A 13524-nucleotide genomic window follows, 5' to 3' on the forward strand; every position below is an offset into this window, starting at 1 on the left:
TCCTATAAAAGGGGAAAAGGGCTTGATTTAGGTTCATTTGTGCTTTATTGACTTTGGAGAAAGAGAATTTGCTCTAGAGAGAAAATGCCTATTCCTTATCACAGACACCGTTTCGAGCGCATCCAGAGATACCGGAGACCTATAGCGCATGGACCACCAGTAAGTCAACGTTTTTGACCCTGTTTTGATTTTTTGTTTTGTCATTTTTAGTCAGTTTTTGAATTTTAAAGTTCGGGTTTAACGGTTTAGCGCGTCTAAGGTTTAGTTTAGCGTATACGAAGTTTAGAGTAGCGCATCGAGGTCAAATTTAGGGGTTGTGTCTGAAAAAGATAGGTTAGCGCATAAAATTATTAGGTTAGCGCATGCATGTAGAATAGCACATGGAAAGTGTTGGGTAGCGCATCGCATCAACAGGTTAGCGCATAGGGGTGACCTAGTGCATAGGGGCTACAGGGGTTCGCATAGGGAAGGGGGTTTAGCGCATAGGACTAACCTAGCGCATAGGGCTAAAAGGGTAGCACCTAGGAGGGGTAGATTAGCGCGTAGGTAGAGTCTAGTGCATGGGGTGGATTAGGTAGCGCATGGGGTGAAAATTTTAGCGTGTAGACTGAATCTAGTGCATAGGTTAGATAGAATAGAGCGTAGGAGAAATAGCCTAGTGCGTGGGGGTTTTTTAGCGCATTGAAGATCTATTTTAGCGCATCTGAAAAATTTTGTATTGGCCAATTTGAAAATTTGTATTGTTTGCCTGTCGTGTTTTGATGAATTTATCTAATATGAGTGTTTGTATAACTTGTTTTGATGTTCAATTTGCCAAGTTATGTATAGATATCAACGTGTTTTGTTAATCAGAATATGATGTATTTGCGTGTTCTGTTTCAAATTCAATGTGTGTGAAGCCTGAGTTGTATTACAAGCCGATATGGGTTGGAAACTTGAGTTGTTTTACAAACTGATATGGGTGGGAAACTTGAGTTGTTTTACAAGTTTATGTGATTGTGGAGACTTGAGTTGTGTTACAAGTTTTGATATGGTTTTTGAGAACTCGAGTTGTTTTACAAGTTGATATGAAATGATGGGATTTTGAACTTTGATAGAGATGAGCAAATTGTTTCATGTTGTTGATGTAAGTTTGATTTTGATATCTTTGTGTTGATGTAGAAACTGATATTGGATATGTTTTGTTTGTTGACAGGAGCGATTGAGTGTTGTACAATCGAGGGAGAGATTTCCGAGACCATGGACATTGATACCGCAGTTGTCACAGGTAGATTTGGACATTATTGAGAGATGTGGATTGACTTCTCTCCTAGATATGCCTCGGTTCACTGTGAACTGAGGGCTTTTGACAACTTTGGCAGAGAGGTGGCACAGTGATACGAACACCTTCCATTTTGCCACTGGAGAGATGACAGTCACCCCAGAGGACTGTTACCGGATTTTGTGCATCCTTGTAGTAGGGGCACTACTTCCCTATGAGCAGTCAGAGGAGGGTGGCACAGAGGCACTGTGCCGCATATTCCAGGATGATACAGTTTGTGGTTATGAGATCCCCTGGTAGGATTTTTTGGATTTGGATTATGCACCGCTGCCATCTGTACTGGCAGGATTCATTGGGGGATTCCTTTGTCCTGATCGCAGGTTGAAAGGATTCTCGGTGGGATGGGGACTGGTTTTGGAGGAGATGGTTACTCAGGGCAGGAGGTTTGCATGGGGGTCAGCGATGTTGGCTCATTTATATAGGAGTTTACATGAGGTAGTATACCTCAGGTACGACAGTTTGTCAGCTGGCGTGACCCTATTACAGGTATGGTGCTGGGAGCACATTCCAGCAGCGAGGCCACTAGCAGACAAGGACAGGCCCGTAGGTGCAGTATATGCCTACGGTTATAGAGGTCTAGCTGTCCAGCGTAAGCTGGGCAAACTAGAGCATTGGAGGAGGTTTTTTGATGACATAGATATGGTCACTTGGAGACCGTATACAGGCTATGAGGTATGGGTAGAGGATGGGCTAGATATGCCCTTTGTATTTATGATGAGGTATCTGATTGGGAGGACCTTGTTCATCATTGAGCGGTTTGTGGTGACCCAAGTTTTGAGGCAGTTCGGGCACCAGCAAGGGATTCCTCAGGGAGCATGCCTCTATGCACGGAGGCAGCAGGATGTGGCCGATTGGGAGCTGACTATTGACAGTGCGGTGGCAGTGGAGGATTTTGTGGGGTTGGCTGGGTAGATCTGGGATTATGCCCTAGAGATTCAGGATGCGGGCATGACAGACGAGTTTGCTCAATTGTTTGCGGCGCGGGCGGTGGCTAGGATCTCAGATCCGGACGAGATGAGGCTAGCTTTTGACTCAGATGAGGAGGAGGGAGATGGGGGAGATGATGGAGATGATGGGGAGGATGGAGGAGGAGGATGAGGGAGAGGAGCCAGAGGGAGGCGGGGAGAGAGAAGTGTGGAGAGAGTAGTGCGGTAGGGGAGGATAGAGAGAGGGAGAGGTGGATTGGCTATCAGATCCGGGAGAGAGGGGAGAGTGGGGGAGGTGCTAGCTATAGTGGGGGGTGAGGAGGAGCTGAGTAGACCAGCACAGAGGAGGAGGATGGATGTACTCCCACCTCCAGTACCGAGGACAGGCCGCGTGGGAGGGGTTCCTCCAGCACAGGTACCACTGTGAGTTCGAGTGCCAAGTCATATGGAGGATGCGCAGATCCGGACTTTGCAGATTACCGTTCAGCAGCTGCAGACACAGATTTTGACCTATCAGCGATAGATTTCTCAGTTGACCACTGAGAGAGATATCAAGATAGAGCGGCGAGGACGAGCGGAGGAGGTGGTGGCGAGTGTGCAGAGAGCAGCGGCGGGTGGTCCGATGAGAGACACCCTGAGAGAGCTGGCGCTGAGAGCCTAGGAGGCAGAGTACTACAGGTGGCATTATGAGGCAGTAGTACCCAGGGATCGGTGAGTGGAGAGTTTTGCTCAGTCGAGATCCAGCCAATCTTGAGCTACTGGGTCACGGTCAGAAAGCCGAGGTGTCACTGGTCCACCGAGACAGGACCCTCCTGGAGATCCAAGGGCGGGTGCATCTGGAGCGAGACCATCTCCGTCAGGAGATAGTCATACTTGAGAGACATGGTCTCTATTGTATTGTTGGATCATTGTTATCCTTTGGACTGGACACAGTGTTTTTACACATTTTGTAGATGTTGATCATTTTTGAGATATATATATGGCACCATTTTTGATCTATGTGATGTGTTTATATGGATGCATGTTATGTGGGTTATCTGATGTGATGATGCAATATATGATGTAATGCATGATGCAGGATGTATGCTTTTTATATGCTATGAGATGTATCTGGAAAATGAGATGTATGTTTTAATATGCTGCTAAATGTATCGTGATATGTAAATGATGTTTAAATGATATGCAACTATGTTTTAAATGATATGGAATGATGATATGCAACTAATTGTAAAATGATATACAACTAATTGTTTTTGAGGCATCCCTCATTCTGTATTTGCCATCTGATATAGCCATTTGTTTGCTTTCTTTGTAGATATCATCATTGAGCATTGATTTGTTTAGGATATGTTTGAAAATTTATACAAGCATAATGGTATAATTGAACCATAATGACCTGAGAAAAATTTACATGATATTTGATTTTGCAAGATAGCACAAGCGTCAAGGTATAATTGAACCAGGATGACTTGAGTGTGTATTGCGTAAATAGACAAGATTAGATCATTTGTATGCGTGAAGTGGAATCAGGCCTTTAGTGATATACGATGTATCATGTCTCGAGGCATGTATTCACACAGTTCAAGTGATCGCCTCCCAAATAGAAGACTAAGAAAATATTGGAAGTTCCCCTTGACCTCTAGCTGTGAAGCATTTAGTGAGACAAGGAAGAGAATCCAAACATTCAAAAAGTTCAAAATGCAAAACTAGCTACAATTTTATGCTATAGTGCAACATTCAGTATTTCAGAAAATCATCCATCCTTGTTATTTTTGATTTGTTTGGTTTTATTTGGCGATGAAGCGTAGTTGTGTGTTGGATGTCATGCTATTGAGTTTTGCATCTAGTCTTGATGTCTTGAGTGTTTGCAATATTATTTACATACACCTAGCTGAGTGTGACTCTTGATGTGAATATAGACAGTGATTCCAAGCCATGGTGGATTAGTGGTAAGAGGATATACATAGACAAATCAAGATAGTGACTACGCTAAGTATGTCCTGAATGGATATTTGCTAAGTGTCGGGCATTGGCTGATAGTGTTTGTAGGGATAAAATGGTATGGATATAGATGGAGGAGCCATTCTTTCACAAGAGTGCCTATTTACAAGGTTTTCAGCCTTTGTTTTTATTGTACTTTGTTTTTGCTTTATCTGGATTTTTTGATTTTTTTTTTTTTGCTTATTTTGGCTTTTTCTGTGCACTAGGCCACTTAAGTATAGTACCTTTTCAGATGGATGTTGTTAGTTGGTTCGTCAAGCACATCGCCTTCAGAATTTGTTAGCTGATAGGCACCTGATCCATAAACTGAGACGATGACATAGGGACCTAACCAGTTAGGCTCAAATTTCCCCTTTTTTTTTCGATCTTGCTGATTTCTTGGATTTTCTTTAAGGACTAGGTCACCAACCTTGAAGTTGCGGGGAATGACTTTGTGATTGTAGCTCCTGCACATGCATTGCTGATATGCTTTGAGATGAGTATAAGCATGTTGGTGTCTTTCATCTAATAGCTCAAGTTCTTGCAGGCGGTTAACTCGATACTCTTCATCTGGGATTAAGTCTTTCAAAGAGACTCTGAGAGATGGGATCTCTACCTCCAATGGTAAAATAGCCTCTAATCCATATACCAATGCGTATGGTGTGGCTCTGGTAGGTGTGTGGATGCTGGTCCTGTATGCCCAAAGTGCTGGATTGAGTTGTACATGCCAATCTTTGCCTGCATCATTTACTGTTTTCTTGAAGATTTTTAGTATTGTTTTGTTAGATGCCTCTGCTTGACCATTTCCCTGTGGGTAATATGGTGTAGAAAACCTATGTTGGATTTTGAATTTCTCACATAGTTCTTGGACATCTTGATTCTTGAAGGGTCATCCATTATCTTTGATGATTGAACTTGGAATACCATATCTGCAGATCAGATAATTTAGGATAAAAGAGGCAATTTGTTTCCTGGTTACTGTGGTCATGGGAATTGCTTCTATCCATTTGGTAAAGTATTCTATTGCAGTTATAATGAACTTGTGTCCATTTGAAGATGAAGGATGAATTTTGCCAACGAGGTCCAATCCCCACTGACAAAAGGGCCAGGATGTTGTAAATGGCTGCAGTTCTTTGGCTGGTGCATGTATCAGATTACCATGGATTTGGCATTTAGGACATTTCTTGGCAAAGTGATATGAGTCTTTCTCCATTGTAGGCCAGTAGTATCCCATCCTTAGAAGCTTTTTAGCAAGAGTAGTGCCACTTGAATGTGTGCCACAAATACCTTTGTGAAGCTCGTGTAAAGCAGAATCAGAATCATTATGATCAAGACAACGAAGAAGAGTACCATCGAGACCTTGATGATATAAAGTATCAGCGGTAAGGGTGTAACGGGCAGCTTGTCGGATAAAGTTACATTTTTGGTAATGGGATTGGTCAATGGGTAAGATATTATGTGTGAGATAGTCGTATATTGGTCCATACAATGGAGAATCTGAACCAGTTAAGGCATAGATAACATGGGATTCAGAGTGGTCATAGGCGGGGGAGAATAGTTGCTCTACCAGGAACTCATAACGACTCTGTTGCTCTGGAATTTGTAGTAATGAAGCGATAGTAGCCATTGCATTGGCTGCTTTGTTGTTCAACCTTGGTATTTGCTCGAAGGTGATGTGTACAAAATACTGTTTGAAGTCATCCACCATTCATTTGTAGGGTAGTAGCTTATCATCCTTTGTCTAATAGTTGTTATTGATTTGATGGACGACTAGTTGCGAGTCCCCATAGACTTTTAACTCTGTGATTTTCCATTCTATGACCATTTTGATACCCATGACCAGTGCCTCATATTCAGCTACATTATTTGTGCATGGAAACATAAGCCTGTATGATCTTGGTATAGTGTGTCCTTCAGGAGTGATGAACAAAATGCCAGCACCGGAACCATGTTGTGTATAGGATCCGTCAAAGTATAGGGTCCAGTGTTTGGTAGAAAGAGCAAGAACATCCCTGTCTGGAAATTCAACCTCCATGGTTTGTTTGCCTGGCAGGGGTGCTTCGGCCAACTGATCTGCAATTGCTTGTCCTTTGATGGCTCGTCTTTCTGTGTATTGGATGTCAAATTCACTGAGAATCATGACCCATTTATCCAATCGGCCTGTAAGAGCTAAGTAGATATTTGAGAGGATCAATTTTTGCAACTAGCTTGATGGTGTGTGCTAGCATATAATGTTGGAACTTCTGAGATGCAAAGACCATTGTTAAGCAAGCCTTTTCAATGAATGTATAGTTGAGTTCATAGCCATTCAATGTTCTACTGATGTAATATATGGCGCGTTCCTTTCCTTGTTGATCTTCTTGTGCCAATAGTACCCCCAGCGATATGTCTGTGGTTGAGATATATAAAATAAGAGGTTTTCCTGCGACTGGAGGTACTAGAACTGGTGGATTCATCAAGTACTGTTTGATTTGGTAAAAAGATTCTGCACACTTGGCCTCCCATTTGAATGGTACATTTTTGTGTAGTAAATGATTAAATGGTAGACTTTTATCTGCTAGCTGAGTGATGAATCGCCTGATTGATTGAAGTCATCCTTGTAGAGATCTGAGTTGACTGATATTCTTTGGTGGTGGCATGTCCATGATGGCTTGTACCTTTGCTAGATCTACTTCAATACCTTTAGCTGAGACTATGTAGCCTAGTAACTTGCCTAATGTAACCCCGAAGACACACTTCTTAGGGTTAAGCCTGACTTGGAATTTCTCCAATCGATCAAAGATTTTTTTTAGGATGCCAAGATGTTCTGCTCTAGTGAAGGATTTAGCTAATAAGTCATCCACATAGTCTTCCATAAATGTGTGCATCATGTCATGGAGTATTGTGGTCATTTCTCTTTGATAAGTGGCCCCTGCATTCTTTAAGCCGAAAGGCATAACATTCCAACAATACGTTCCCCAAGGATAGGTGAACGCGGTTTTATCTTGATCTTCTAGGGCTATTTTGATTTGATTATAGCCTGAGAAACCGTCCATTAGTGAGAGCATTGCATGGCCTCCTGTGAGATCTACAATGATGTTGATACTGGGCAGAGGAAAGTCATCTTTTGGACAAGCTTTGTTGACGTCTCTGAAGTCAGTGCAGATTCTGATACTACCATCTGGTTTTGATATAGGAACGATGTTGGAAATCCACTCTGCATAGTCAATGGGTCTGAATCCGACGTCTAATAATTTCTTTAGTTCAGTTTTGACCATGAGTGCCACCTGTGGGTTCATCTTGCGTAGCTTTTGCTTGACTGGCTTAACTCCTATAGAAATGGACAAGTGATGCATGATTAAGTGAGGATCTACTCCGGGAATATCAGCATATGACCAAGCAAAGTTGATTTGTTGTCCTTTAAAGAAGATGATGAATGCTGATCTTTCTTCCTTTGTTAGAGATTCTGCAAGGTGTATGTTTCTAGCTGTTTCTGTTGTACCAATGTTGATTGATTGAGTGGGCTCAATCAAAATGGGCGATCGCTCATGAAAGTGCTCAGGAAGAGTGTCAAGTCTCCCATTGTTAGGTGCCTTGAAAAGGCTTTTACCCTCAGATGCGTCCTTTATTTTTACTTTTTTATGATCTAGAGCTACCATTGACTAGTTTTTAGCATCAGATTCTTTATTTGTTGTACTTTTGCGACTGAGAGACTTGGCACTCCCTGATTGACAAATATCGTTATTTTGTTCACTGGTAGATCCTGTTTCGGGATTTACGGTACATAGGTAATGGATAATAGATGCATCATATGGGAAAATGGGTATATCATGTGTTTCAGGTTCATCCCAGTCGATGAGGTCAGGAAAGACAAGTGGTAAGGAATCGTGGGGTGGATCAAGTTCGGCTACTATAAGTGTTAGGATAGAGTTTTCATCATACTGGGTTTTGGTTTTAAAGAGGTCCAGGATTTCGTCGAGGTCCTTGATGGTATCATTCTTCACATAGACTTGTTCATATTGTTTCTGTTCGCTTTCCTTGGCGTCATAGATATTTTATGGTCCAAACTCAAGAGGTCTATCTCCTGCGTTATGTTCTTCTTGAGAAAGGGATATAGAATCAGTAGCATTGGAGCACGTACCCCATTCATATTCATTAGAATCTGTCTCATAGGCATCGTCCTAGATTCTATCTGTGCTGTAAACAAGTATGTTGTGTGGTGAAAACAAATCTTTGATAATGGATACCATTTTGATGGTCTTTGTAGATTCTGTATCAGATTCATCTTCTACTTGCTGGATTTGTTCATAGACTGTGCTTCCTCGGGGAGGGATAACGGTATCTAGAGATGACATGATTTGTTCTTGAGATATTGGTGTTTGAATATGAGCTACTGCTGCAGATAGGGCCTTCTTATGACTTAGAAGCTTTTCCTGATGTAACTTCTGATCTTGACATTCCCGTGCCTTGCAGATTGTTTCTGCTGATTCAAAAAGTGCTTCTTGCCAAGATTCGTCTTTGTACTTCTTCTTTTCCTTCCATTGAGGTTTGGTAGCTGTGTGTGGCAGCCGTTTCAATAGGAATGTGAGTTTAGAACCCAATCCTGCTTTGTTTCTACTAGGTTGTGAAGGAAGATCTATGGGTTTAGTGACGCCTTCTTTGCGCTTCCCAATAGGTCCTTTACCGCCATATCCCATTTGCTTCATGATTAAGTAGCCTTTTCCATACAGGTGTGTTGGTAGAACAATGTCCAGAGTGGTTGCTCTATGATTTTCTTCTTCATCTTTATATAACTAGCTAAGAACGTCTTTGTCTTCTGATTCATGTGCTAGAGTATCCAAATGTATGAAGGTACCATCAAATTTGGTGATGGGCTGAGTAGCCAGTTGTGTTGATGTAGTTGGCAAACCATGCGATCTAGATGAGATTGGCAACTTTGCCAAACATAAAGGCTCCAGAGAATATTCGCCTATGCCTTGGTCTTTGATTTGCATTTTCTGTTTGAAGTCTCCCCACAAGGAGTTGGACTTTGTTGTGTGTGGGTCTGATGTTGAAGATTGCTACTTTTGTCTATTATGAGGAACCAAACTGTCTTGGGCTGCCCCCATTGTGTTGCAATGTTGAAATGGATTGTGATCAGCTGATATGGAGATTTCTTGTCCATCATAAGGGAACTTGACACACTGATGATATGTAGAAGGTACTACTTGCATTTCATGTATCTAGGGTTGTCCTAACAAAATATTGTAGGTTAGATCTATGTCTAAGACTTGACAGATAGTATCCTTTTGTACTGGGCCTACTTGAATAGGTAATATCACTGTTCCTTTAGAGGACCTTTCTTCATCATCATATGCTTTTATGGTAATCTTCTTGCAAGGATCAATAGATTCTTCTGAGAAGCCTAATGCACAGATAAGCTTTAAAATACATATATTAAGTTTGGCTCCTCCATCTATTAAGACTCTTTTTACTCGGTGTTTGCAAACAATGACTTCAATATGGAGAGGAGTATTATGCAGATGACTAAAGGAAGTATTATCACGCTCTGAGAAGATGAGGTTATGAGGTCCTATCATATGGGCGACCATGGCTTGAAATCTGTCTGTATCCAGATTTTGAGGTACATTGGTTTCCAATAGCGCTTGCTCCAATATGTCTTTGTGCCTTGGTGATAGTTTCAATAATTCTAGGATAGATATCTGAGCTGGAGTCTTGCGTAGTTGGATAACCAAGTCATATTGGATTTTTGGTGTGGTAGTTGTAGGTGCAGTATGTCCCTTCAAGACATATTTTTGAGTTCAGGTTGTGACATTGACTGATTCATGATCATGTCAATCTCGAATGGTGATGACATTTACTTGATGATCTTCAGCTGATATGTGGTTGATGGTGTTGTTGTAGATGTGATTAATATGAGCTCCACGTGTATCATCTGAGGTTGATGCTCCATCTTTGTTGTAATTTGGGAGAAGATTTTTAAAGGCTCCATGATCACCATTTGTTTTGAGACCATCGACCGTTAAGTCACCTCGATCAATCATGTCCTGCACTATGTGTTTCAATCTCATGCACTCATTTGTTCTATGACCCTTGTTGCGATGGAAATCACAATAGTGCAAATCATTCCACCAAGGTGGTTTGATTGGGGGTTCATAATTGTTGATTGGAGGCAAAGATAGAATCTTGTTTGCCAAAAGTTTTCTGAATGCGGATTCTAATGATTGTCCCAGTGGTGTGAAGATACGCTTTTGAAAATTGTTTGTGTTGCGTGAATTGGTGTTAGGTCCTGGATTCATGTTTTTGCTTTGAGTATCGTTAGTGTTGTTTGTATTGAGTTGTCCTTGATCAGTGTTTTGTGCATATGTGTTAGCATTTGGTGCAGCATTTTTGAGATTTTTCGTGTTCTAAGGATTTCTAGATAATGCAAGCACTGGTTGCTTAGATTTGGGATCATGTGATTCATTGTTGCCTTCGTTTCTATTTCGAGTCCAAAATCGAGATTTGTCAAGGTTGGTGTTGTTTTGGTTATTGTAGTTTGATAAGTTTGTTCCTTCCTTGTAGAACTTGAGTGTGCCCTTTTTGACACATGCTTCTTCCACTTGAATGCCATTTTCAATCAATTTAGCGAACGATGGTATGCATTGAAGTTTTAGTCGGTAACTCATCTCGCCGTTCAGGTTATCGATGAAGATTTCCATTTTCTCCTTTTCAGGAATATCTCGAGGATATTTGGAGACCATGTGTCGCCGGCGCTGAAGGAATACCATGAATGTTTCATTGTTCTTTTGTTTGGTATTGCAAACATCTAGCATGGTTATGGCATGTTGGATGTTGTAGGAATAGTGGGTTATGAATTTTTTAACCAACTCATCAAATGATCTGACAGGTGGTGAGATTTTGGATAACCATTCCATGGTTTGCCCTCCCAAGCTGCTAGGGAATAACCTCATTAAATAGGTGTCATCATGAGCAAATTCCAGGCTCAGTGTGCAAAATTCCCGAACATGATCTCGGGGATCACTTTTCCCATCATATTTATCAAATTTGGGAACGTCTGAGTTTGGAGGAAAAGGCACCATGTTCAAGCTTCTGTCAAATGGGTAAGGACAGATTTCGTTCAAAGAGTACCGCACTGTTGTCCCTTGTTGCATATCCTGTATTTTCCTTTGCAACATTTGCATTTGTTGAGTAAGGGCTGCCAAAGGTATATTGTCGCGTCGAGGAAAAAGTTCTTGCCTTGTATTGGTTCTCAGCTGAAAAGGTGTGGTAAATGGTATATGTTGCTCTGGTGTTTCTAGCTCAGGTATACGCATTTCTAGTATGCATTGTTATGGAATGTGTTGCTCAAAGTTATGTTGTTCAGGTATGCGAGTTTCTTCTTCTCTATGTTGTTCTTGATATGCATATTGTCAAGATCCGGTTTGAAAAATGTTTGGGTCGAAATCTTCGGGAAGTTTAACACCTTTTCTTATAAGCATCAACAAATATTTTTCTTTGTCATTTTCCATGAGTTTTTCAACAAGTTTTTGGAAGGAAGGGTTTTCTTGACATTCCCGAAGAAGGGCTTCAGTAATTTCAGGTTCTTCTACTGGTGAAACTTCAAAAGGATTTGATAATCTACGATTCATACTTGATTCTGCGTGTGTCTCGCTTTGTTTGTCTCGTTGAGAGTGAGTAACAGACATTTTAGTAAAAACTTTCAGTGATGAAAGGGACAAAAGCCTCTTTCATGTGTTGCTCGGGTGCTGGTGGTTTTGGTCGAGTTGTGTTATATGTGATGCACTCGTCAGGCAAGAATGCTAGATTGATCTTTCCTCCACGGTTTATGTTTTGATTGAAAGTAGACTTTTGATAGTATGCTCTTGTCTTCAAAGGTTCTTTGTCAAATTTGCTAGATTTGTTTTGGATATAACATTTGACGTGATGAAGGAATACCCGATGATATTTGAAGAGTTGACGATTGATGTATAAAAACTTATTTCTCTTTATGAATTTGGAAAAACTAGGTTGTTGTTTCTTCAACGTGATGTTACGATACAGGTTCTTCCTTCTCAGAATAAGGGGATTAGTCATGCATGAGTGATCAATGATTTCCTTTGATGTGTTTGGATTCAGTTGATTCTTATTTTTGAAAAATTTCAAATCTTACTTTATCAGTGTGAAGGTTTAGATGCCCCTTCACGACAAAGCATGTCAAATGATGTGGATAAAAAGCTTCCCAATCTGGAAACTGGATTTGACAATTTGAGAATTTTAAACAAGTGTTTTGAGATAGAAATCCGTAAGATGGTAAAGGATTCTGTTGATACTGATGATGAAATTTTCGGATTATGATAGGAGAGACATCCTCTATTGCACAATTTGTTTTAGGATTTTGACAACATTGTTTGACACAGATATAGCTTGAGAAAAGTTTTAATGGTTGGTTTTTGTCACTCTGGTTTGATGAAAATGATATTTGACGAAAAAGACTTTTTAAAAATGTTTTTGAAATTTCAAAATTTTTCTTGGTTTTGCTATCTGTTTTTCGGCCTTAGATCACGCACTAGAACAGAGTCTACATGTGCTATTGAATTTACTTGATGCGCTAAAGGAATGAGCACATGCGCTAAGCTGCCCCTAGGCACGCGCTAAAGTTTGGACTTTCTGAAAATGGCAGCCTAACAGTTGAAAAGTTTATGCGCTATCCTGGGTTTTCGACACTCTAACTGTTCGACTTTATGCACTAAAATTTGGTTTCCACGTGCTAAGTTGTTTCTTTCACGTGCTAAAATTCAGGCTGTTGAAAATTGTTGTTGAATTTGTTTGGAAAAGCTACGTGCTATATTGGGCCGGTTACGCGCTAACTTTTAAACTCTATGCGCTAATTCTTGGTTCCTACGCGCTAGGCTGCTGATGCCATGCGCTAAACTGTGTTTCGGATGCGCTAAAGGAATTTATACTATTTTTCCTTATGATAAAAATGCTACTTTTTTAACTTCACGCGCTAATTTGAGGTTTGGATGCACTAGCAAAAGTCTTCCACGCGCTAAGATGTTGCTCTTATGCGCTAAACTGCCCTGATTTTTCCGTTGGGTTGATTTCTTGAGGATTTTGAATTTTTTTAAGAAATTTTCAAGTGTGATGGATGATTATCTAAAGTAATAAATGCAAGCACGACACAAAAAGTACAACCATTTTGCCTAATCTAACAAAAAGTGTATGTTCTGTGATGATGTGTTCACATCTCCAATGTTTTAATAGGTTTGGATACAAGTAATACACTTCAGAAAGACTCTTTAGTCAAGGGTCATAAATAACATCATAGCCCACTAG

The sequence above is a fragment of the Cryptomeria japonica genome, chromosome 3 (assembly GCF_030272615.1).
Source record: "Cryptomeria japonica chromosome 3, Sugi_1.0, whole genome shotgun sequence".
Classification (NCBI taxonomy): Eukaryota; Viridiplantae; Streptophyta; class Pinopsida; order Cupressales; family Cupressaceae; genus Cryptomeria; species Cryptomeria japonica.